Consider the following 27,376-nt stretch of genomic DNA (forward strand, 5'->3'; position numbering starts at 1 on the left):
CCATGACGATGTGTTAGTTGCTCCGAACATAGCCAGATCTCTGAACGAATATAGTTTATTTTGTAAGGTTTGAGCGCACCATGACGAGGTGTAAGCTTGGATTGCACCATGACGAGGTGTGAGATTTGAGCGCACCATGACGAGGTGTAAGATTTGAGCGCACCATGACGAGGTGTAAAATTTGAGCGCACCATGACAAGGTGTAAGATTTGAGTGCACCATGACGAGGTGTAAGATGTGAGCACACCACGACGAGGTGTTAGTTACTCCTAACATAACCAGATCTCTGAACGAATATAGTATATTTGGTATATTTTGTAAAATTTGAGCGCACCATGACGAAGTGTAAGATTTGAGAGCACTATAACGAGGTGTAAGATTTGAGCGCATAATGACGTGGTGTAAGATTTGAGCGCATCGTTACGAGGTGTAAGATTTGAGCACACCGCGACGAGGTGTAAGATTTGAGCGCACCATGACGACGTGTACGATTTGAGCGCACCATGACGAGGTGTAAGATTGGAGCGCACCATGAAGAGTTGTGAGATTTAAGCGCACCATGACGAGGTGTAAGGTTTGAGTGCACCATGACGAGGTGTTAGTTGCTCCTAACATAGCCAGATCTCTGAACGAATATAGTATATGTAGTATATTTTGTAAGGTTTGATCGCACCATGACGAGGTGTAAGCTTTGAGCGCACCATGACAAGGCGTAAGATTTGAGTGCACCATGACAAGGAGTGAGATTTGTGCGCACCGTGACGAGGTGTAATATTTGAGTTCCCATGGCGATGTGTAAGATGTGAGCGCACCATGACGACGTGTCAGTTACTCCTAACATAGCCAGATCTTTGAACGAATATCGTATATTTAGTATATTTTGTAAGATTTGAGTGCACCATGACGAGGTGTAAGATTTGAGCACACCGTGACGAGGTGTAAGGTTTGAGCGCACCATGATGATGTGTAAGATTTGGGCGCACCATGAAGTGGTGTAAGATGTGAGTACACCATGAAGAGGTGTAAGATTTGAGCACACCATGAAGAGGTGTAAGATTTGAGCACACCATGAAGAGGTGTAAGATTTGAGCACACCATGAAGAGGTGTAAGATGTGAGCACACCATGAAGAAGTGTAAGGTTTGAGTGCCCCATGACGAGGTGTAAGATTTGAGCACACCATGACGAGGTGTAAGATTTGAGCACACCATGAAGAGGTGTAAGATGTGAGCACACCATGAAGAGGTGTAAGATTTGAGCACACCATGAAGAGGTGTAAGATTTGAGCACACCATGAAGAGGTGTAAGATGTGAGCACACCATGAAGAAGTGTAAGATTTGAGCACACCATGAAGAGGTGTAAGATTTGAGCACACCATGAAGAGGTGTAAGATTTGAGCACACCATGAAGAGGTGTAAGATTTGAGCGCACCATGACGACGTGTAAGATTTGAGCGCACCATGAATAGGTGTTAGATTTGAGCACACAATGAAGAGGTGTAAGATTTGAGTACACCATGATGAGGTGTAAGATTTGAACGCCCCATGACGAGGTGTAAGGTTTGAGCGCACCTTCCCCCACCATGACGAGGTGTAAGGCCTGAGGGCAGCATGACGAGGTGTAAGATTTGAAGGCACCATGACGAGGTGTAAGATTTGAAGGCACCATGACGAGGTGTTAGTTGCTCCGAACATAGCCAGATCTCTGAACGAATATAGTATATTTAGTAAGATTTGAGCGCACCATGACGAGGTGTAAGGGTTGAGCGCACCGTGTAAGGTTTGAGCGCACCTTCTCCCACCATGACGAGGTGTAAGATTTGAGCGAACCATGAAGAGGTGTAAGATTTGAGCGCAACATGACGAGGTGTAAGATTTGAAGGCACCATGACGAGGTGTAAGATTTGAAGGCACCATGACGAGGTGTTAGTTGCTCCTAACATAGCCAGATCTCTGAACGAATATAGTATATTTAGTAAGATTTGAGCGCACCATGACGAGGTGTACGTTGTGAGCGCACCATGACGAGGTGCAAGGCTTGGGAAATAGATTAGGAAATGCTCGAAAGCATCAGAGAGGACGCACAAGAGTGCCCATTTTGGTCACATGTGCGCCGAAGGGTCCGCGATTTGGCCACGTGGCACCAAAATCGGCCACAACACGGTGTTGCGCACAAAAGAGCGGGACGGCGGGTGAGCCAATATCACTCTCCATTAGGAATAAAATTGTTCAGCCGCTGTTTGTTCTGGCTTGGGGCTCCGTCAAAACAAGCCCAGAATAGCCAGGCCGCTGGAGAAACATGAGAACCGAAGCGATTCGAGGTGAAGCCCCCGGGGAGGTTAAAATGGGGGACGGCGGATTGGACCACTCCGTGGATGAGACAGACGTCTTTGTCTTCGCGCTGGATTAAGCAGACAAACGAGCGTGATGAACAGTTGTCGTGTCCCATCCATGAGGGGAGGGTCACACGACCTTCTCGCGTCGCCTTCTGAGTGATCATGAACGCACCAGCAACGCTCCGCCATTTGCCTGCAGAGGTCCCGACGGTCGACATTGTCGGTTACCTTTCCATTTGACACGGACACTTTGTTCCGACCCTCGTTCAACTCGGTCCAGTTGTCCCGCTGCGAAGACATCGCTTTAGACCCATGAGCTGCCCCGATGGCCTGCCATCATTTTTTGGGGGCAGACCCCGATTACTTGCTTTAGCTTCCCCCACCGGCTCTGCGCCCATTAAACCATGTTTCGACCGAATCGCGCCGTATGAACACATAAAGTACAAGATTGATGTGGCGTACACGGCGAGGGTTCAGCACGGACCATGCTGGTGATTTTCGTACGGTGGGTCTGATTGCCTACTTACGTGCGGGGGGCATGCTCGCTCTTAAATTAGCCAGACGTGGGTTATGCCCTGTGCTGTTGGTGGTAGTTGAAGAGCAGCAGGGGTGGTGTAATATGGAGCAACACCATTGAAACCCAATTCACATCTAAGATTCATGCCCCCTATAGCGATCGAGGGCTGGCAGGATGGCACTGCAGGTGCGTACACTCTCCTCTAAGCTGTCCGGCCTGGATTCGAATCCCGAACCCAGGTATAAAACATCATCCCAGTTGGTGTTCCACAGGTAGAGTGAATCATCGATGTGTGGTAGACGTTAAAGTGCACTTCCCATCTGCTGGAATTTGTTGGTGGACATTAAAGATCCCACTGAGTCCTTCACGAAGAGTAGGTGAGCTGTCGCCGGCACCATGAACAAATTCAAAATTCCTGATGTTACTGCTGCTGGGAAGGCAATGGCAAACTACCCAGGATAACCATTGCCAAGAAATTGCTTCAGGAGCACTAACGCTCTGTAACAGAGTATGCCACATCGGAATTGGATTCAGAATACATACAGCCTACAGGAATGTGATGGTGGATCACATTTGTAGTCAACAACCATAATTATATACACTGGAAGCACCTGCTCCCACTGGGAGCAGCAAGGCGGTGGGGGTGGCACATTATTTTGTGTTTACTGCACTGGCAGGGGTACCCAGCATTGCCCGGTGCTGTTCTGATCCTGTTGGCATTTTGAAGAAATCAAATTTTGTTTTTTTTTTTCTTTTTTTTTTGGTGGGGACCTAAAACACTTCCCTACATCCACTTCCCCACACTGAGAAGTGGGGTCCGGGATCATTTCATATTACCTTTTACATCGCTACAAACGTTTAGGCACTACGATATGTTCGGCATGAACGGCATATAAATCAAAAGGGCAACATGTGGAAAGTTTCCACGGCACATTTTTTGCCTAAAACATTCCCCGGTACTCAAACATTAACTTCTGAAAGTTTGATGTAGATTTGTTTGGCCATCTTTGAGAAAAATGGCGACACACACACACACACACACACACACACACACACACACACACACACACACACACACACACACACACACACACACACACACACACACACACACACACACACACACACACACACTCTCTTCACGCACCAAACCAAAACAGCAACAAATACAGCCCCAACGATTGCAAAAAAGGCAAAAGAAAAATACAAGGTGAAATACCAGCAGATATATAGTGACAACTGGGAGAAAGACAAAAGAGCAGGGAAATATAAAAAAGAGTTGGACAGAATGGGGATAGACAAAGAAGGATCACTGGAATGGCGAAGAAGAGGTCAGACTAACTAAGATGGAGAATGAAGCAACATTAATGCACAAGACCAAGGACACTAAACGAATGGATTAAAAAAGTTGGCGGGACTGAGTCAATCGGACAAATGTAGGTTCTGCAAGATAGAAAGAGAAAGCACGAGTCGCCTCCTATCGGGATGTAAAAAACTCATGTCAGAGCAGCTGTACACACAAAGGCACAACAAGGTATGTAGAGTAATCCACTGACACATTTGCAGAAATTTCAATATCCCAGTCCAACAAAACTAATGGAACAACAAACCAAAAGCAATCACTGAAAACAAGGGCATAATACTTACATATGACGTGATGATCCCATCCAGCGTGAACATAAAAAACAAAGCATTGCGACCGACATAGTACTCAGGACCAAAAATAAAAATACAGCATTGCTGATTGAGCTTTCAGTACCCAGTGATTTTCGTCTAAATAATGCAGAAATCAAGAAAATGACCAAATACGGTATGTGACTGACCCCTGTGGTTTTTCACTATGTTTTTTTTCGTTTTTCCCTACGTTTTCTCTACATACGTTTCCAGCCATAAAAAACCCTAGTTACGCCAACAACAACAACAATAACAACAATCGTCCCCTGCAAGCCCGAACATTCTCGAAAGGTGAGTAAAAACCACCTTTAGTAAAGTTTAGTCACTTTAGTAAAGTCACCATTCTCGAAAGGTGAGTAAGCTACGCCTTAATGACGCTCATGCCAAGCAAAGCCAGCAGGCCACTCCCCGAAGTTCGTCTTCGGTCGTGGAGATGGGGTAATCCAATAGGGCTCGGCCGTTGGTCAGCGTGACGTCAGAGCGAGAAGGTTCGAGAGCTAGGAGGAAGAAGAATCGCGCAGTCTCTCTGTCATTCTGGTTTTGGTCGGAGGCGGTCGCTTTTGTCTCGGGTGCGCTCGTGAAGCGAACTTTTCGGAGCTTTGTAACTTTTGCAACGTTAGTACAGGGGCCGTTGTTTGACTCTGTGCTTTTCGGGGGAGGAGAGAGCTGCGTCTCGCTTGAGGTGGAAGCGAGGAAGGCCCGGTTGGCTGCTTGCTCAGGCCTGGGGCATTTTCGGTGCCATTTGTTGGAGCGTTTCCCGCGTGAGTGGCTGCACGGACTGCTGCGCCCATCAAGCTCCCAGGCATAGTCTGGACGCCAAGCTGAGTGCCGGCTGGCTTAAAACAATTTACTTTATTTTATCTTTCCCCTTGTTTGTCTCTGTGTCTGAGTGGAGGATCCTCAATTAGAAAATATTAGACTTACCTTACCATTCATTTTTTAATCATTACATCTACTTTCATGAAATTCATTATTGTGCATTTCATTTGTTGTGTTGTTTATTTGTTCTGTGGGTTTCGGATAAAACCGCATGGGCTCCATGCAGGTAAGCACTTTGGTTCCTTCACTCGCGCACAACGGACCCACCGTTAGTTTCGGCTACGCACCTCGGAGTAAAGCACCGCTACAGCCATTCGTCACCCAGTGGTGGTAACAATTATATTCGAGAATATAAATTTATGATGTCATCGCTCACGTGATCTGGCAGCCATATTGGATCAAAGAAAAAAAATGTTCAACAAGTACACATACATTCAAAGTACACCGCCCCATGCCAAATAATTAAATATGCTGCAGCGCGGCATTGCCGGGGCGCCTCCGGCGCCCGGCAATACCGCAGTGCAGCTCATTGAGGCTGCATTGGGAGGGAGAGGTGTACACTAATTGATTGATTAATTGTATAATTAAAATCAATAAAAGATTATCACAAAATATTTTCATAATCAATTGGCTAATCGCATAACTAAACCAGTAGTGCTTCATCCGAAGATGTATCTTTTAGAAATTTAATTAAATAAGTCATTTATAAAAAATTAAATAATTAATTGATTACTCAATAAATAATTAATCGATTAATCAATAAATACTTAATAGATGAAATGATTAATCAATAAATCAAAAATATCCTTGATAGCCACATCACTTGGTCACTCATGTCCAAATATTAGCTTCCCAGCTCAAAAGGTGCCTGAGATATTGGCCAAATGAGAAAGAAAATAAATAAATGATTAATAATGAAAATAAATAAATAATAATCATAAAAAAATTAAATTATTAATCAATTTGGTCAGAGAACACATAAACTACCACTATTTCATCAGAATCTGTAACTTAAAAAAAAAAAATTTTTTTGTCATTAATCGAATAATTAAATAATTAATCGATTAATTGATTAATTATTAAATCAAAAATATCCTTTGCAGCCAAATCACCTGGTCATTGGCATGTCCAAATATCAGCTTCCTAACTCAAAAGGTGCCTGAGTTAATAATGGTCAGAAGATAAATGAAATTTAATTAATTAAATAAGTACTTAATTAAACGCTAATAATTAAATAACTCCTCAATTAATTGATTATTCAAAAAACAAAAAATACCGTATTTGACAAAGGACTTGCTCACTACTGTGCCGAAATTTCAGCTTCCTAGCTCAAAGGATGGCTGAGATATCGTCCGGACAACCAAGAAAGAAAACAAACAAGTACAGATACATTCAAAGTACACCGCCCCGGTGCCAAATAATTAAATATTCGACAGCGCGGCATTGCCGGGGCGCCTCTGGCGCCCGGCAATACCGCAGTGGAGCTCATAGAGGCTGCATTGGGAGGGAGAGGTGTGCACTAATTGATTGATTAATTGTATAATTAAAATCAATAAAAGATTATCACAAAATATTTTCTTAATCAATTGGCTAATAGCATAACGAAACCACTAGTGCTTCATCCAAAGATGTATCTTTTAGAAATTTAATTAAATAAGTCATTAATAAAAAAATAATTAATTAATTGATTAAAATAAATAATTAATCGATTAATCAATAAATAATTAAGCGATTAAATGATTAATCAATAAATCAAAAATATCATTGATCGCCACATCACTTGGTCACTGTCATGTCCAAATATTAGCTTCCCAGCTCAAAAGGTGCCTGAGATATTGGCCAAATGAGAAAGAAAATAAATAAATGATTAATAATGAAAATAAATAAATAATCATCATTAAAAAATTCAATTATTAATCAATTCGATCACAGAACACATAAACCACCACCATTTCATCAGAATCTGTAACTGAATTTTTTATTTTTTTTTAGTAATTAATCGAATAATTAAATAATTAATCGATACATTGATTAATTGATTAATCAATAAATCAAAAATATCCTTGATCGCCACATCACTTGGTCACTGTCATGTCCAAATATTAGCTTCCGAGCTCAAAAGGTGCCTGAGATATTGGCCAAATGAGAAAGAAGATAAATAAATGATTAATAATGAAAATAAATAAATAATAATCATTAAAAAAATTAAATTATTAATCAATTCGGTCAGAGAACACATAAACCACCACCATTTCATCAGAATCTGTAACTTAAAAAAAAAATTTTTTTTTGTCATTAATCAAATAATTAATCGATTAATTGATTAATTAATAAATAAAAAATAGCCTTTGCAGCCAAATCACCTGGTCATTGGCATGTCCAAATATCAGCTTCCTAACTCAAAAGGTGCCTGAGTTAATGGTCAGAAGAGAAATGAAATTTAATTAATTAAATAAGTACTTAATTAATCGCTAATAATTAAATAACTCATCAATTAATTGATTAATCAAAAAACAAAAAATACCGTTTTTGACAAAGGACTTGCTCACTATTGTGCCGACATTTCAGCTTCCTAGCTCAAAGGATGGCTGAGATATCGTCCGGACAAACAAACAAGAAAGAAAATAAATAATTAATCGATTAATCAATAAATACTTAATAGATGAAATGATTAATCAATAAATCAAAAATATCCTTGATAGCCACATCACTTGGTCACTCATGTCCAAATATTAGCTTCCCAGCTCAAAAGGTGCCTGAGATATTGGCCAAATGAGAAAGAAAATAAATAAATGATTAATAATGAAAATAAATAAATAATAATCATAAAAAAATTAAATTATTAATCAATTTGGTCAGAGAACACATAAACTACCACTATTTCATCAGAATCTGTAACTTAAAAAAAAAAAATTTTTTTGTCATTAATCGAATAATTAAATAATTAATCGATTAATTGATTAATTAATAAATCAAAAATATCCTTTGCAGCCAAATCACCTGGTCATTGGCATGTCCAAATATCAGCTTCCTAACTCAAAAGGTGCCTGAGTTAATAATGGTCAGAAGATAAATGAAATTTAATTAATTAAATAAGTACTTAATTAAACGCTAATAATTAAATAACTCCTCAATTAATTGATTATTCAAAAAACAAAAAATACCGTATTTGACAAAGGACTTGCTCACTACTGTGCCGAAATTTCAGCTTCCTAGCTCAAAGGATGGCTGAGATATCGTCCGGACAACCAAGAAAGAAAACAAACAAACAAACAAACAAGAAAACAAACAAGTACACATACATTCAAAGTACACCGCCCCCATGCCAAATAATTAAATATCCTACAGAGCGGCATTGCCGGGGCGCCTCCGGCGCCCGTCAATACCGCAGTGCAGCTCATTGAGGCTGCATTGGGAGGGAGAGGTGTACACTAATTGATTGATTAATTGTATAATTAAAATCAATAAAAGATTATCACAAAATATTTTCTTAATCAATTGGCTAATAGCATACCTAAAGCACTAGTGCTTCATCCGAAGATGTATCTTTTAGAAATTTAATTAAATAAGTCATTTATAAAAAATTAAATAATTAATTGATTACTCAATAAATAATTAATCGATTAATCAATAAATACTTAATAGATGAAATGATTAATCAATAAATCAAAAATATCCTTGATAGCCACATCACTTGGTCACTCATGTCCAAATATTAGCTTCCCAGCTCAAAAGGTGCCTGAGATATTGGCCAAATGAGAAAGAAAATAAATAAATGATTAATAATGAAAATAAATAAATAATAATCATAAAAAAATTAAATTATTAATCAATTTGGTCAGAGAACACATAAACTACCACTATTTCATCAGAATCTGTAACTTTAAAAAAAAAAATTTTTTTGTCATTAATCGAATAATTAAATAATTAATCGATTAATTGATTAATTAATAAATCAAAAATATCCTTTGCAGCCAAATCACCTGGTCATTGGCATGTCCAAATATCAGCTTCCTAACTCAAAAGGTGCCTGAGTTAATAATGGTCAGAAGAGAAATGAAATTTAATTAATTAAATAAGTACTTAATTAAACGCTAATAATTAAATAACTCCTCAATTAATTGATTATTCAAAAAACAAAAAATACCGTATTTGACAAAGGACTTGCTCACTACTGTGCCGAAATTTCAGCTTCCTAGCTCAAAGGATGGCTGAGATATCGTCCGGACAACCAAGAAAGAAAACAAACAAACAAGAAAGAAACCAGAGTGAAAACTGAGTACTCTCTTTCAGCGTGCGTCACTGCCGAGCCCCCTTTGGTGCCCGGCAATGACGATTTGCAATGCCTGGAGATGGCATAGGAAAGGAGCGGTGTACAACAAGTACACATACATTCAAAGTACACCGCCCCATGCCAAATAATTAAATATGCTGCAGCGCGGCATTGCCGGGGCGCCTCCGGCGCCCGGCAATACCGCAGTGCAGCTCATTGAGGCTGCATTGGGAGGGAGAGGTGTACACTAATTGATTGATTAATTGTATAATTAAAATCAATAAAAGATTATCACAAAATATTTTCATAATCAATTGGCTAATCGCATAACTAAACCAGTAGTGCTTCATCCGAAGATGTATCTTTTAGAAATTTAATTAAATAAGTCATTTATAAAAAATTAAATAATTAATTGATTACTCAATAAATAATTAATCGATTAATCAATAAATACTTAATAGATGAAATGATTAATCAATAAATCAAAAATATCCTTGATAGCCACATCACTTGGTCACTCATGTCCAAATATTAGCTTCCCAGCTCAAAAGGTGCCTGAGATATTGGCCAAATGAGAAAGAAAATAAATAAATGATTAATAATGAAAATAAATAAATAATAATCATAAAAAAATTAAATTATTAATCAATTTGGTCAGAGAACACATAAACTACCACTATTTCATCAGAATCTGTAACTTAAAAAAAAAAAATTTTTTTGTCATTAATCGAATAATTAAATAATTAATCGATTAATTGATTAATTAATAAATCAAAAATATCCTTTGCAGCCAAATCACCTGGTCATTGGCATGTCCAAATATCAGCTTCCTAACTCAAAAGGTGCCTGAGTTAATGGTCAGAAGATAAATGAAATTTAATTAATTAAATAAGTACTTAATTAAACGCTAATAATTAAATAACTCCTCAATTAATTGATTATTCAAAAAACAAAAAATACCGTATTTGACAAAGGACTTGCTCACTACTGTGCCGAAATTTCAGCTTCCTAGCTCAAAGGATGGCTGAGATATCGTCCGGACAACCAAGAAAGAAAACAAGAAACCAGAGTGAAAACTGAGTACTCTCTTTCAGCGTGCGTCACTGCCGAGCCCCCTTTGGTGCCCGGCAATGACGATTTGCAATGCCTGGAGATGGCATAGGAAAGGAGCGGTGTACAACAAACAAGAAACCAGAGTGAAAACTGAGTACTCTCTTTCAGCGTGCGTCACTGCCAAGCCCCCTTCGGTGCCCGGCAATGACGATTTGCAATGCCTGGAGGTGGCATAGGAAAGGAGCGGTGTACAACAAGAAAACAACCAAGAAAACAAACAAACAAGAAACCAGAGTGAAAACTGAGTACTCTCTTTCAGCGTGCGTCACTGCCGAGCCCCCTTCGGTGCCCAGCAATGACGATTTGCAATGCCTGGAGATGGCATAGGAAAGGAGCGGTGTACAACAAGAAACCAGAGTGAAAACTGAGTACTCTCTTTCAGCGTGCGTCACTGCCGAGCCCCCTTTGGTGCCCGGCAATGACGATTTGCAATGCCTGGAGGTGGCATAGGAAAGGAGCGGTGTACAAAAACAGAAGAGTGGGCTTGCAACAAGTTGACTGCGCAGGGTAAGTATTCTATGAATACCATCTAGTTTACATTGTTATGGATTACTCGGCAATGCAAAGAGGTGGAGTTGATGATTGTAAGTGGAAGACAAACGTTAATTGGTGGAGTTTATGAACTGATGTTGAAAAACAGTGACTGTCATATTAATGTAGTGGCTCCCACATTGCATGTCATTAAGAGCAGAGATAATTCGGGTTATCATCATGGTAACTTAGCATGTTTCTTTTTTATATGTTAAGAAGTGTGTGTGTGTGTGTGTGTGTGTGTGTGTGTGTGTGTGTGTGTGTGTGTGTGTGCGCGCGCTACCGCTCAAAGTAACAGGAAATGGTAGGAAATCGACACCTCTCATCCACAGATATTTCTCGTATTTCCTTTATTTTTGCAAGTCCAATTTGCATCCAGAACATCAATTATGGTTAACTATTTTGAAATTGCCACTCTTTCGTATAAATGCTGAAAGTTATGTTAAAAAAAACAATTTGAATTACATATTAAGTTCTAGCAGCGGTATGTGCTAGCAATACAGCAATTTTGAAATTACGTAATGCTGTGCTGACATAGGCAACTTGATAGTGAAGTGAAAAGCAGGGTTAAGCAACTGGGTCACTCTGTCTGTCTGTCTGTTTGTCTACCTGCAGTCTACATACGTCAGTCTATGATCGAGGAACTACTTAATTTCAATTGAATGTTACATTTTGAACATGAATCGGTATATGGATCAGAACACGGACCTGCAGCTGCAGCTTAGCTGTAGCTCGGCTCTGAATTTGGCAAATTGTACGGAATTTGATCCTGATCACACATGTGCAGAGAGTAGTGACAATCTTTTTTACTGTCTGCCTGTCTGGGAGTCAAACAAAATTGAAAATCATTCCAAACAGAAAACGTACTGTTTTTAAGGATGTCGTAAATGACACAAACAACAGGCATGAAGAACCGATTTAAGGTGTTAAATAAGGTGGTGTGAAAGATGCTGCATCAATGGCGGTACCCTTCCAAAAAAAGTATTTTTTTCTCCAGCCTTTAAAACTTTTATTTTATTTAAATTGAATTGTATATTTGAACACAGTAGAACACAAATCACCTTGTTGGCATTTCCATAAACTAGGGCATGCCCGTACTATATATATATCTAAAATTATATCCCCCCCCCTCTATTTACATGAAATGGTTTGGTCCATGAAATGTTTTGGTTCATTCGCAACGCCAAAGCGAACGGCGAACGCTTTACATGAAATGGTTTGGTTCATGAAATGTTTTGGTCCATTCGCAACGCCAAAGCGAACGGCGAACGGCTTGCGAGTACAGTGACAATCCCCCCGGGGTTTTAATTAGTTTTAAAACATCGTTTAACGCCAACATAGCGCCAACATAGTTTGCCGACGGGAAATAAATGAATACGCTCTCAAATGTGCCATCCGAGGCAGAGTGTGTTCGCCACGTTCGGCACACGCGATAGCTCGCTGCTCTCTGATTGGTTGAATCGTTTTTTGGACATAGCTCGGTAAGTAATTGTCCGATTAATATGAAACCTTGAAAAGGCACATCCTCGGGTCCCCAGCAATATACCTGGCAAGTTTCAAGTATATCGGACCCGTGGTTGTCGAGAAACAGCGGTCACAGACAAACAAACAAACAAACAAACACACATACAGAGATTACTGGAATTATAGATAGACTAGGGCATGCCCGTACGTGGGTGCAATGCCCGTACGTGGGTACGTGGGTATGTGGGTGCGAGTACGGTGACAATCCCCCCCCCTCTATTTACATGAAATGGTTTGGTCCATGAAATGTTTTGGTCCATTCGCAACGCCAAAGCGAACGGCGAACGCTTTACATGAAATGGTTTGGTCCATGAAATGTTTTGGTCCATTCGCAACGCCAAAGCGAACGGCGAACGGCTTGCGAGTACAGTGACAATCCCCCCCCCCCCCCTCTATTTACATGAAATGGTTTTAATTAGTTTTAAAACATAGTTTAACGCCAACATAGCGGCAACATAGTTTGCCAACGTGAAATAAATGAATACGCTCTCAAATGTGCCGTCCGAGGCAGAGTGTGTTCGCCACGTTCGGCACACGCGATAGCTCGCTGCTCTCTGATTGGTTGAATCGTTTTTTGGACATAGCTCGGTAAGTAATTGTCCGATTAATATGAAACCTTGAAAAGGCACATCCTCGGGTCCCCAGCAATATACCTGGCAAGTTTAAAGTATATCGGACCCGTGGTTGTCGAGAAACAGCGGTCACAGACAAACAAACAAACAAACAAACAAACACACATACAGAGATTAGTGGAATTATAGATAGATAACCTCCAGTTTAGCAGTACTTGGACAAAATATTACACCATCTCGACCGATCAAATTTGCCGCTCACACTCTCAGCCTTGGGGAATATCGAGATTCAGACAAAGTCACGGCTCGTAGATAATATAGATCATGCCCGGAAACGCAAAGCAATACTTTAAAAGACCTATCCCATGTCCTTTTTCTCAAGAATGTGTGGGGTAAGGTGTTCTCTGAACTCTAGTTTATAGCCGTTTCAGGTCCAGTACCACAATGGAGTGAGCTACGACAAGCACAAAGAATGACGATAGAGGCAACGGTAGTGGATGGCATTGACAAAGGCGATGACAACAGACAAAAGGAAAGTTAAACTGGTAAGGAGGACGATGAGGAAGGGAATGAGGAGCAGCAGAAACAAGAAGATCTGGCCAACAAAATAAAGGAAGTACTGTCTGCAGTTTCCTCTTCTCCAGCTTGTTTACCGCCCTCCCCTAACCCCCACCTCGTGAACCCTTTGCTCCGTGCTCTCATTCTTCCCCATGGCCATTCTTCCTCCAGGTTCCTCTGTTCCATTCGTTCCTCTGTTGTGTCTGTCTACCCCGCTGTTGGTGCATTTCTCCACTTTATGTCCCATCTCTTATGTTCTGTTCTGTGTTGTGGTTTTGCCCAAGTCTCGACTTTGTATACAGAAAAGTAAAAGATATGTCATTCAGTGAAAGATGACATTTCCATGGAATACAAACCAACAAACAGAATAAGGAACTTGTAAGTGAACTTGGAAAACTGACACCCAAAACATCCCTTCCTAAGCTTTGCTTTGAAAACCTTCACTAAGCTTTGCTGCAACACACTATCCATCCAAGTGACAGGTAAAAGGTAAAAATAGAGCACCATTAGAAAGGGGCTCTGGTCTTGATCTCAACAGAAATCAAAACACTGCCATGGAAGCAGAGATTCAAAATCTAAAAGAACAATGAAGAAAGCAAAGGAGAACAGTTCAAAAAGGGAAATTGAAGATGCAAATGAAGAAAGAAAATTCAAAAATAACTAGTACGGCACTCGGAAGAGCGCACACCTCCAACAGGCTGAACAGTTTACGTTTTGTATCCCACCGATAGGCTCGATCTGGATTCGGACATGAACCAAAATTGAATCATTTCATCCTCGTCACATACCCAACCTCTCCAACAAATTTCGTTCAAATCCGTGCACAATTTTTTGAGATATCCTGTTCACAAACAAACAGACAGACAGGGATGAAAACATAACCTCCATCCACCTTCGGTGGCGTAAAATCTGAAAGAGCACAATTACAAACCCCAACACGTCAAAAAATATGGACCGATAACATGTTTACCAAGAACGTACAAACTCCGAAGAGAACTAATCGCGTAAGAGATGGAATACCCACTAACTGAAAAGCATTGGAAAGCAGAACAGAACACTAAGAGTGCAGAAAAAACTGCTGCAGAACTGAATCACATGTCTTGCTCAAGCCTTCCTCAAAAACATCTAAAAAAAAAGGCATCAAACTGTCAACAGTGTACATCAGCACCAGGACCAAGCATTTGATCACACTGGTGGTTCCTCGTGCGTGGAACTGAACAATCCTGGATATGAAGTGTTTGTGCGCTTGTTTGAGTTCTCTGCATTCCTAAATAATGGACGAAATAAGTAGAAAACTGGTGGTTAACTCCAGATGTTCCCAGAAAAGTTTTTGGTGTTGTTCTCCTCCTCTTACCTTTATAAGGGGTGAGGTTCTATGGCACCAACCTCCTGCCCTGCCTTGACCATGCTACTCCTCCACTTCCCTCGGTCTTCAGTCGACTCTCTTCAATGTCCAACCACTCCCACCTTACTGATATCCCTCTTCACACAATCCTCCCATCTCAACCGTGGTCTACCTCTTTTCCTTCGACCTTGCTCCCTCAACCTATCCGGTCTCTTTGCCATTCTCTCTCCCCCCCATCAGCACCAAATGTCCAGCCCATCTTAGCTGGCATTTCACCAATCTCCCCGTCAAGCTCATCTGCACACCAATCTCCTCCCTCCATTCATCCTTTCTTCTTCTATCCATTCTCCTCACTCCAGAAATCATCCAGTTGTTCTCGCAAACCTGCAGCCTCTCTTGTTGTCTCTCTGTGAGTGCCACCATCTCCAGACTGTACAGGGAGGCCGGCGTTACGCACATCAGAACCTTTCCTTTCCATCTCCTTGAAGTCTTTCTGTCTGCAATTGCACCCTCCACCATCCTCCATGCATTCACAACCACCTGAATCTTCATCCGCACCTCTGCCTCTGACGTACCATCCCCGATCAGTCCACCCAGATACTCAAACCTATTTTCCTGTCTGATCTCCTTTCCCTCCAACCTGATATTCATTTATTTTCTCTGCCGATGTTCTTGTTTTAATATAAAAACGATTTTTTCCATCAAAGCAGTCAAGCACAAGTACTTCAACAACTAGAGAATTCATAGAACACATAGACGAAATACTGTCGTGCTGTCTTGAGAACCAAATACATGGGCGGGGACCAGTGACAAATTTGATTGGTCGTGATGACGTAAAATGCCGCATTATTTTGTCAAAAGTACTGCTTTGGAAGGGTTTTCAAAGTGTCAAAAAGGTGATTTGTGTTCTATAGTGTTCAAGTCGGTAATTAGATTCGAATAAAATAAAGATTTTATAGATTGTAGAAAAGAAAAAAAAACTCGAGGTTTACCGCCGTTGATACCGCTTCTTTTACAACACCTTATTTAACACATTAAAATAGTTTTTTTTTGCCTGTTGTTTGTGTCCTTTATGACATCCTTAAAAACTGCCAGACAGACAGAAAGAGTAAAAATGTTATTTCACTGCTCTCTGTACATACCTGATTGAGACAAACTCAAAGCCAAAGTACTGCTAAACTGCAGGGTTGTTTTCCGATTCATGTTCAAAATACAACATTCAATTTTAATGAAGTTGTTCCTCAATCATAAACTGACGTATGTAGACTGCAGGTAGACAGACAGACAGAGTGACCCAGTTGCTTAACCCCGCTTTTCGCGTGTGTGCAGGTAATGACGTGAAATTTAAAAACCGACAAAATTCGACATCACAGCAGTAGTACCGTAAAGTGGGGGTGAATAGGGACAGCAAGGAATAGGGACACAAACTGAAAAAAAGTTCAGAAACTTTTTTCGCTGAAAATTGATAACCATACTGATTTGTTGATATTTGGGTGGAAAGTGTTCTCTTGTTTTTTTTAAAAGCAACTTATAGTCCCTATTAACCCCATATATGGGTTAAATAGGAATAAATAGGATTTTTATGGCTGTCCCTATTCACCCCTGTTTTACGGGTGAATAGGGACAGTCACTAATACAAAAAAATAATAATCAAGAAACAATCCAGAGTTTCCAACTTATTGCTAAATTGATAGCTCAGATGGATGCACATAATATGCACCCATAATATAAACCATGGTGCCAATGAAAAAAAAAATGGGATAAAAAGTTTCTCCAAACTGTCCCTATTTCTTGATTATTATTTTTTTTGTATTAGTGACTGTCCCTATTAAATAATAATCATTATTAATAATAAATTAATATTAATTAATTAATAATTAATTAATAATTAAATAATAATAACCTATTAAATATTAAATAATAAATAATAATAATAAATAATAATAATTATATTATTATTAATAAAATAATATTAAATAATAATAAAGGCTAACCCCCGCTCTAGCAGGGAAAATGGCCTTAAAATGCATGTTGTTTGTTGTTGTAGTGACTGTCCCTATTCACCCGTAAAACGGGGTGAATAGGGACAGCCATAAAAATCCTATTTATTCCTATTAAACCCATATATGGGGTTAATATGGACTATAAGTTGCTTTTTAAAAAAACAAGAGAACACTTTCAACCCAAATATCAACAAATCAGTATGGTTATCAATTTTCAGCGAAAGAGGTTTCCGAACTTTTTTTCAGTTTGTGTCCCTATTCACCTTGCAGGATCGTGGTCGTGGCTATTCACCCCATTTTACGGTATTTAAACTTTTTTTCAGTTTGTGTCCCTATTCACCTCATTTTACGGTCGTCAGAACGACTGGAGTGATCAAAACCTCGTGGATTATTTGCAAGCGACACCAGGATGTATCACAACAATTAACGAGCTACAACCTCGGAAGCTGGCCGGGGTTTCGAAACAATCTTTAAAAGAGTCCTTGGGGACTGGAGAAAATATGCTGTGATGTGGAACACCAGAAAATATTCCTTTGCTTCAGCTTGAAAAACATCACAACCTGGTTTTGTCAATTTTGTCAATTATTTATCAATCCATGTTATCGGCCGACCAAAAAGTCCATATAATCAGTCATGGGAATTGAAACCGTATCAGTGAGTTAACTGAGCGGGGTTTAACCCACTCAAACATAGAATTCCCCATTTCACCCGACAGGGCCATGTAAGATGAGATGCTCAGAAAGCAAGTGAGGATTAAATCCAAATGTAAACATGGCATCGAGGCATGCCAGGACAAAAGAGCAAAATTGTATTAATTTTTCAGCAAAACGTCAACAAACGAGAAACGCATACCTCCACCAGGCTGAACAGTTTACATTTTGTATCCCACAGCCAGAGCTGGATCTGGACCTGCACCCAAATCGAACCATTTCGTCCTTGTCACACACCCAACCTGTCCACCAAGTTCAGTCCGAATCCGTCCATAATGTTTTGAAATATCGTGCTATTTGTCGTTTTTGGCCTCAACTCTCAATGGTGAAGAATCACTAAAAAAAAAAAAAAAAAAACGAAAAAAAACGAGAACGACACTCGTAGAGCGCATAGTCTCGCCTCGTACGTTCATTCTGAAACAAAAATACCACAATTAACTGACCCCATGACTATTATGGCTCATATACCTGTATCATTCATGCACCCTACCATGTCACATACTTTGCCATTATCCATAGTTTTATCGATTGATTATTAGGATGTTTAACAGCCACTTTTGTGCACAATGAATGAATGAATGAATGAATGAATGAAGGATGTTTAACAACCACTTTTGTGCACATGAAGATGAAATTGCGCCAATGAACATTAATCTTCTTCTTCTCTGCCCATTATAAGGGGTGAGGTCCAATGGCACCGAGGTCCTACCATAGCTTGACCACGATACTGCTCCACTCCCCTCTGTCCTCAGCCAACTCTCTCCACTCTCCAACCTCCCCCACCTTACTGATATTCCTCTTCACACAATCCTCCCATCTCAACTGCGGTCTTCCTCTTTTCCCTCTACATTGTTCCCTCAACCTATCTGCTTTCTTTGGCATTCTCTCTTCCCCCATCTGCACCAAATGCTCAACCCATCTCAGCCGGAATTTCACCAATCTTCCCGTCAAGGTCATCTGTACACCAATCTTCCCGTCAAGGTCATCTGTACACCAATTTTCTCTCGCGGTTCATCCATTCTCCTTCTATCCACCCTCTTCACTCTCGCAATCCTCCTGACTCAGTTGTTCTCACAAACCTGCAGCCTCTGTTGTTGTTGTCTCTCTCTGTCGGTGCCACCGTCTGCAGACCGTAAACATAGGCCGGTGTTACACAAGACATCAGAACTTTTCCTTTCAATCTCCTTGAAATCTTTTTTGTCCACCATTACACTCTGCACCCTCATCCACGCATTTACACCCACCTGAATCTTCCTCCATAGGTCTGACTTACCATCCCTGGTCACTGTTTCCCCCCAGATACCCAAACCTATATTTCTTTGTCTGATATCTTTCCCCTCTAACCTGATATTAATTTATTTTCTCTGCCACCTAACCCCATCACCTCCGTCTTCTCCCCGCTCATTTTCAGCCGATGTTTCTCAAATGCCCCCTTTCACTCCCCCAGTCCTTCCTGCATCTTCAGCCCACTCTTCACCACAACAGCCAGATCATTTGCATACAATATCCTCCCCAGAATACCTTTCATATTTATCTTCCTGCTTACCAGCTCCATCACCATGATAAACAGGAGTGGGTTGAGAGCGCTTCCTCGCCTCAAACCGATGTTCACATTGAACTCCTCCGACATCACAGGACCAACCAAAACCCTTCCATTCGTTCCATTGTACATCCCTTCCACCAACCTACCTTCTGCTTCCGGCACTCCTATCCACCTCAGTGTCGCCATCACCATCTCTCTCGGGACAGTGTCCTAGTCCTTTTCCAGATCCACAAATCCCAATGCCATTGCACCTTGCACCTCCAACCTCTTCAACAGTTGTCTCAGCACGAACATCCCATCTGTCGGTCCCCTACCCTTTCTAAACCCCTGCTGCTCTTCACAGATCTCCTTCTCCACACTCTCACTTATCCTTCTGTCCAGAACCCTCTCCAGCACCTTCATGACCTGATTATGGAGGGTAACGCCCCTGTGCTTCCCCAGATCTTGAACATCTCCCTTCCCCTTCCATATCAACACGATTAATATAATATTATATATTATAAGTCCATACGTTTTGATATATCCTGCTCACAAACAGACAGACAAACAAACAGGGGTGAAAACACAACCTCCATCCACTTTCGGTGGCGGAGGTAATAACAAGTAGTGACGAAATGGATAGTCCAAGGTCCAAACATTGCTCCTGCTACAGCAGGCATGTGCCGGGTATTGCATTCCTGGCACATGTCCCATGCACACACATGGCATACCATGGAAAGGCTCCATTCGTTTTGGGTATTTTAAGATTCCGTTTTCTGAAAAGTTACCCTTTATTGCACCATTCAACTGAGCTAACGAAACAAAATTGCTCTCAATGCAACGTCCCTCAGTTCAATTCGAAGAACAGTTCCACACAAATAATCTCCGGATTCATTCTCCAGATCAAAATGCTGCATTGGCCAAAGTAACTACATTAAAATTCCAGCCTTTGACTTCGGGCACAAGAATAATCATCGCATTCCAAAGGCTGTACCACTGTACCTCCATCTCCCCGTGTGTGTAAGTGGGCCCATTGTCTGGGCGTAAGTATAAGATTGACTAAGTTCTGCCCTGTGTCCTGAAAGGCTACATGGGCTGGCAGGATGGCCGAGGCCAGAAGTACGCACGCTCACCTCTGGGCCATCTAGCCTTAAAGATCTTACATCGTCCTTCGCGAAGAGTAGGCGAGCTACCTGCATGGTGGTAGCAAGTGGTCTTGGAGCTGCCTCAACACCAAGTTACACCACTTGTTATCTGAGAGTACGGTTAGTGTCTGGGCAGCAGCTTCTGCACTACAAACAAATTGGCCAAGTGGTTCGCATGCTTCATGGGAACGGACTTCTTCGGATAAGAAGGGAAACCTACACATCACTGCTCTGGAATGCAAACGAATGCTGGAAGAAAACCAAAGATTAATCTGATATTCGTGGACATGCATAAGCGAAGACATTATTGTCCATATGCTCTCCATATTCATTTTGTAATTTCCCATCATAAACTAATGTATGATCCAGAGTCTAGACAATGTCCATCCATCATGCTGCCTTGCAATGCCACCAAACAGGTCTCCACTGGCGTAATGAAGGATCAACCCATGTTTGGAGCAAGTCTGGTCATGTTTTGACCGAGAGTGTGGATTTCACTGTTACCTGTAGCCTATCTCACCTCGCGGCGCTTACTTAATAATCCCAGAGTACCAAGAAGGAAATGTCGGACAAACTCGTCCCAATATAAGATGTAAACAATGGATTGAATTGACTAAAGGTTGAAAAAGTGTTTCCCACCATGGAACCTAAGGATTTCCCAACCATGGGCTGGCAGGATGACCGAGAGGTATGCACATTCAACTTAGATCTACCTTGCCAGGGTTTGAATCCCGAACCAGAAATAAACTGTCATACTGGTGTCTTGCAGGCAGGGCGATTCATCAATTTCTGTGCCGTCCATTCGAAGGATATTTACCTCCGCCACCAAAGGTGGATGGAGGTTATGTTTTCGCCTCTGTCTGTCTGTCTGTGAACAAGATATCTCACAAAAGTTATGGACGGATTCGGACGAAACTTGGTGGACAGGTTGTGTGTGTGACAAGGACTAATCGATTCGATTTTGGTGAGGATCTGAATATGGATTCGGATATGAGAATTATTTAATTTTTAAGTGATTCTTCACCATTGGGAGATCGCGCCAAAAACTATACATTGCAGGATATCTGAAAAAAGTTATGGATGGATTCGGACGAAACTTGGTGGACCGGTTGTGTGTGTGACAAGGACTAATCGATTCGATTTTGGTGAAGATCTGAATATGGATTCGGATATGAGAATTATTTAATTTCTAAGTGATTCTTCACCATTGAGTGATTGCAATTTAGCCAGAATGCCGGCGATAACTAGTCTACTCTTCGTGAAAGACACCGTGGGATCTCTACCGTGGGTTCTGTCTGCAAAACACCAGGATTAATTTTATAGCTGGGCTGGGTCGGGATTCAAACCCAAGCTGGACTGCTCAGAGACGAGTGCATATACCTCCAGGCCAACCTGGCAGCACCCCCCAAACCAAACAGAACTCATTCCTAACCATGAATGAATCATACTGGTTGTTGAATTTCAAAATTCGAACATATTTCTTTCACTATCAATCTTTATTCGAACAAATATGGTACATACATTAAAAAGGTATGTGGCTCGGTTCCTGGGCTCCAGTCTACAGGATGATCAAATTTCAATGGAACGGCTTTTGTTTCGACCAACAGAAATTCCCCTTCATGTGATACAGGAGAGAGAATTCAAGTTAAAACAGCACAAACTTCGGCATTGCTGATTCGAGCTACAGCTGCGAAACAATATCCTGAAGGAGCTGCGCTCCAACGCGAGTCGAAAGAATTGACGCGACCAAAGACGGAATTCGTCCGAGTTGCTTTATTGAAACAAAACAGCTCAGGTATTCTCAAAAGCCCGTTTATCGGGCAGCAATATATATACACATTTATGCCCGGGCGTTTGCCCGGGAAAACCGAGACCGGGCATGCCTGGGTGTCAAGGACGAGTCCTGGAAAGGCGAGTCTGGACATGCCCGGGCGTCCTGGACGCGGCCTGGCAAGTCGAGGCTGGGCGTGCCCGAGCGCTCTGGGCGAGCCCTGGAAAGGCGAGAGCGGGCATGCCCGGACGCTCTGGGCGAGCCCTGGAAAGGCGAGTCTGGACCTGCCCGGGCGTCCTGGACGCGGCCTGGCAAGTCGAGGCTGGGCGTGCCCGGGCGCTCTGGGCGAGCCCTGGAAAGGCGAGAGCGGGCATGCCCGGGAAAGACGAGACCGGGCGTGCCCGGAAGGTTCGGGCGTGCCCGGGAACAGCGAGTCCGGGCATGCCCAGGAGAGGCATGCCCAGGAGAGGCATGCCCGTCCGGACGAGCCCGGCATGGCGATCGCGCCCTGGCCGCGTCCTGGCAGGTGCAAGGCGATTGTGTACATTCAGCGGGAACCGCTACACACGCCCCTCCAGAATCGACCTGCACCGGCAGGGTCAATTTAAGGGGGGTCCGGATGACCCGGCCGAAGCGACCCCTGGAGGGTCGTGGGGGGGGGGGGGGGGTCCGATCCGGTGGTGGGTGGTCGAGCGGGGGGAACTGTAGACGGGGGGCGGCCTCGCCGCGGAGAAAGGGCCAACCGTGGTGGTCGGTCGACGTCCACGTGCGCCGGTTTGAGGCGGTCCACAGAGATCCGGTCCGACCGGCCGCCGACGTCGACGACGAAGGACTTGTCGCCCCGTCGCAGGACCCGGAAGGGCCCGTTGTACGGCGGCCGGAGTGGCCCCCGGTGCGCGTCATGACGCACAAAGACGTACACCGCTGTGCGAAGCGCCGGGGGGACGTAGGACTGGGGGCCACCGTGGCGGGACGTTGGCACAGGGGCAAATCGGCGGGCGGCCTCCTGGAGGTCCGAGCGCTGGTGTGCGGCGGACCAGGGACTGGTAGCGTCGGGCACGAACTCGCCCGGGACGCGGAGCGGCTGGCCGTAGACGAGCTCGACGGCGGACGCCCGGAGGTCCTCCTTGGGGGCCGTGCGGAGGCCCAAAAGGACCCACGGCAGCCGGTCGGTCCAACCGTCGTCCTGAAGGCCGGCCATGAGTGCGGCCTTCATGGAGCAGTGAAACCGCTCGCACAACCCGTTGGCTTGGGGGTGGTAGGCCGTGGTGCGGTGCAGCGTGACCCCCAACGAGCGGGCGACCGCGCCCCAAAGTTCGGACGTGAACTGTGGGCCGTGGTAGGACGAGATGTCCGCCGGTGCGCCGAAGCGCGCGACCCAGGTGGCGATGAACGCCTGCGCCACGTCGGCGGTGGTGGTGGAGGTGAGGGGCACGGCCTCCGGCCACCTGGTGGTCCAGTCCACCATGGTGAGCAGGTGGGTGAACCCCCGCGATGGGGGCAGGGGACCCACCAGGTCCACGTGGACGTGGTCGAAACGCCGTGCAGGCACGGTGAAAGGTGCTAGCGGGGCCTGGGTGTGGCGGTGGGCCTGGGCCCGCTGGCAGGCCGTGCAGGCGTTGGCCCAGTCGCGGACGTTCCGTCGAAGGCCGTGCCAGACGAAACGCGCCGACACCAGCTTCTGAGAAGCTTTCCGGCCCGGGTGAGAAAGGCCGTGGATGGAGGCGAAGATGCGGCGCTGCCAGGAAACGGGCACGATGGGGCGAGGCTGGCCCTGGGAGACGTCGCAGAGCAGGACGGTGCCCGCGAAGGGGATGTCGGCCAGGCGGAGGCCCGTGTCCGCCGCCCAGATGGCCTGCACCAAGGTGTCGGTGGTCTGGTCGGCCGCCATGAGCGCGAAGTCCACGCCGAGGTGGACCGCGTTCGCGCTGGCCCGAGAAAGACAGTCGGCCACAGCGTTGTCTTTGCCGGCGACGTGCCGGATGTCCGTGGTGAATTCTGACACGGCGGAGAGGTGGCGCTGCTGGCGGGCCGACCACGGCTCCGTGACTTTGGCCATTGCGTAGACCAACGGCTTGTGGTCGACGAAAGCCGTGAACGGGCGGCCCTCCAGGAGGTGTCGGAAATGGCGAACGGCCAGGAATAGACCGAGCAGCTCGCGGTCGAACGTGCTGTATTTTAACTCGTTCGGCTGGAGCTGCCGGCTGAAAAAAGCGAGTGGCTGCCAAACCCTGTCCACCCATTGTTCATGGACGGCGCCCACCGCGTAGTTGGAGGCGTCCGTAGTGAGGGCGATGGGCGCGTTGAGCACCGGGTGAGCCAGCAGCGTTGCGCCGGCGAGGGCCCGTTTTGCGCTCGCGAAGGCCGCGTCCATGGCCGCGGACCAAACGATGTCATGCTTGGCCGGCTTGCCCCGGAGGGCCTCGTAAAGGGGCCGCATGAGCTGAGCAGCGCGGGGCACGAATCGGTGATAAAAATTCACCATGCCGAGGAACTCTTGTAGGGCCTTGATGGAACGGGGATGCGGGAACGTGGTGATGGCCTCGACCTTGGTCGGCAGCGGCACGGCCCCGGTCTTGGTAATGCGGTGGCCCAAAAAGGCAACGGTCGTCGTGCCGAAGTGGCATTTGGCTGGGTTGACAATTAAGCCGTGCTCGCTGAGGCGACCGAACAGTGTTCGGAGGTGGAGGAGGTGCTCGGCGCGGGACGTGCTGGCGACGAGGATGTCGTCCAGATAGACGAAAATAAATGGCAGGTCACGCAGCACGCCGTCCATTAAGCGCTGGAACGCCTGGGCCGCGTTCTTGAGGCCAAACGGCATCCTCAAAAATTCGAACAGGCCGAACAGCGTGATGACGGCCGTCTTCGGGACGTCGGCCGCCCGGACAGGTACCTGGTGGTATCCCCGTATCAGGTCAATTTTGGAAAATATGACCCGTCCCGCCAAACGGGCGGAAAAGTCCTGGATGTGCGGGATCGGGTACCTGTCGGGGGTGGTAGCGTCGTTGAGGCGGCGGTAGTCGCCACACGGGCGCCATTCGCCCCCCGGCTTTTGCACGATGTGCAGTGGTGAGGCCCACGTGCTATTGGAGCGCCGCACGATGCCGAGGTGCTCCAACGCGTCGAACTCGGCCTTTGCCACGGCGAGCTTGGCCGGGTCGAGGCGGCGGGCCCTGGCGTAGACCGGCGGGCCCGTAGTGGGTATGTGGTGCTCGATCCCATGCCGTACCACGACGGCCGAAAACGTCGGCCGCGTGAGGGCCGGGAATTCCGCGAGCAGGCGAGCGAACTCGTTCGCCGTCGGGAGGGCGCACGCCAGTTTGGTCGGCGCGGAGCTGCTCATCGTGCACGCCAGGGAGCTGAAGGTCTCGGCGTTGACAACGTTTGACGTCGACCAGCAGCCCGTGCGCGCAGAGGAAGTCGGCGCCCAGCAAAGCCATGGGGACGCAGGCGGTCACAAAGGTCCACCGAAAGCGCTGGCTGCCGAAGCAGAGGGTGACGTCGTGTGGGCCGAAAGTGCGTATGGCCGAGCCATTAGCAGCGACCAAAGAGGGGCCGCAAACGGCGTCCCGCCTGTCCTGCTCGGAGGCGGGTATGATGCTCAGTTGGGCGCCAGTGTCACAAAGGAAACGCCGCCCGGACGCTTTGTCCCGAATAAAAAGCAAGTTGCCCGAGTGGCCGGCGCTCATGGCTGGGAATGAACGCTGGCCCGGCCGTTTCCCGACTTGCCGAAAGTGCACGGGGGTCGGCACGTCCGAGCCTTGTGTCCGAACCTGGCATGGTAATAACACCACGCCTGGTCAGGTGGAGGCCCCGGCCGTCGTGTCGGAAGCGGTCGGCGCGGCGTGGCGGCCGCCAGTTGCACCGGCAGTTCGGCCTCCAACTGCGCAGGGCGCTCGGGCGTCGCCTCGGACGGCGGCGGGCTCCAGGTAGCCGCGCCGATGTGTTGGCCCGCCGAGGAGATCTTATCGGCTTCCCTGGCGAGGGCGCGGGGATCGGTGATCGACGTGCCAGCCAGGGCGAGGCGTACCGGGTGAGGCAGCTGGCGAAGGAACAGCTCGCGGAACAGAAAATCCGGAGAGTGCTCACCGAGCAACGAGAGCATATAGTCCATGCGCTCGGACGGGCGCGTGTCGCCGAGCTCGGGCAGGTCGAGCAGGCGCCGTGCGCGTGCCGCCGGTGAGAGGGCGAAAGCGTCGAGGAGGAGCGTCTTCAGCGCGTCATACTTGTCGGCAGCCGGCGGGTGCTCGAGGAGGCTCAGGGCGCGGGCCGCGGTGGTGGAACCAAGCGCTGCCACGACGTGGTGGAAGCGGGTGTCGTCCGCGGTGATGCCTCGCAGGGCGAACTGGGAGTCCGCCTGGGCGAACCAAACAGCCGCGTGAGCCTCCCAGAAGGTAGGCAGTTTAAGAGTCACTGCCGTGTCCATGTCGGTAGGTCACCAGTGAAGGAGCTGCGCTCCAACGCGAGTCGAAAGAATTGACGCGACCAAAGACGGAATTCGTCCGAGTTGCTTTATTGAAACAAAACAGCTCAGGTATTCTCAAAAGCCCATTTATCGGGCAGCAATATATATACACATTTATGCCCGGGCGTTTGCCCGGGAAAACCGAGACCGGGCATGCCCGGGTGTCAAGGGCGAGTCCTGGAAAGGCGAGTCTGGACATGCCCGGGCGTCCTGGACGTGGCCTGGCAAGTCGAGGCTGGGCGTGCCCGAGCGCTCTGGGCGAGCCCTGGAAAGGCGAGAGCGGGCATGCCTGGACGCTCTGGGCGAGCCCTGGAAAGGCGAGTCTGGACCTGCCCGGGCGTCCTGGACGCGGCCTGGAAAGTCGAGGCTGGGCGTGCCCGGGCGCTCTGGGCGAGCCCTGGAAAGGCGAGAGCGGGCATGCCCGGGAAAGACGAGACCGGGCGTGCCCGGGAGGTTCGGGCGTGCCCGGGAACAGCGAGTCCGGGCATGCCCAGGAGAG

At 45.7% G+C, this 27,376-nt stretch overlaps 1 protein-coding gene across 1 annotated transcript in view; it reads right to left on the reverse strand.

The window, feature by feature from the left end:
* The window catches only part of LOC137438108 (uncharacterized), a 66,575-nt gene that overhangs the window by 38,774 nt on the left and 425 nt on the right, over window positions 1–27,376 (reverse strand). The window lies entirely within an intron of this gene.

The sequence above is a fragment of the Myxine glutinosa genome, chromosome 12 (genome assembly GCF_964187855.1).
Source record: "Myxine glutinosa chromosome 12, kmMyxGlut1.1, whole genome shotgun sequence".
NCBI classification, from domain to species: domain Eukaryota; kingdom Metazoa; phylum Chordata; class Myxini; order Myxiniformes; family Myxinidae; genus Myxine; species Myxine glutinosa.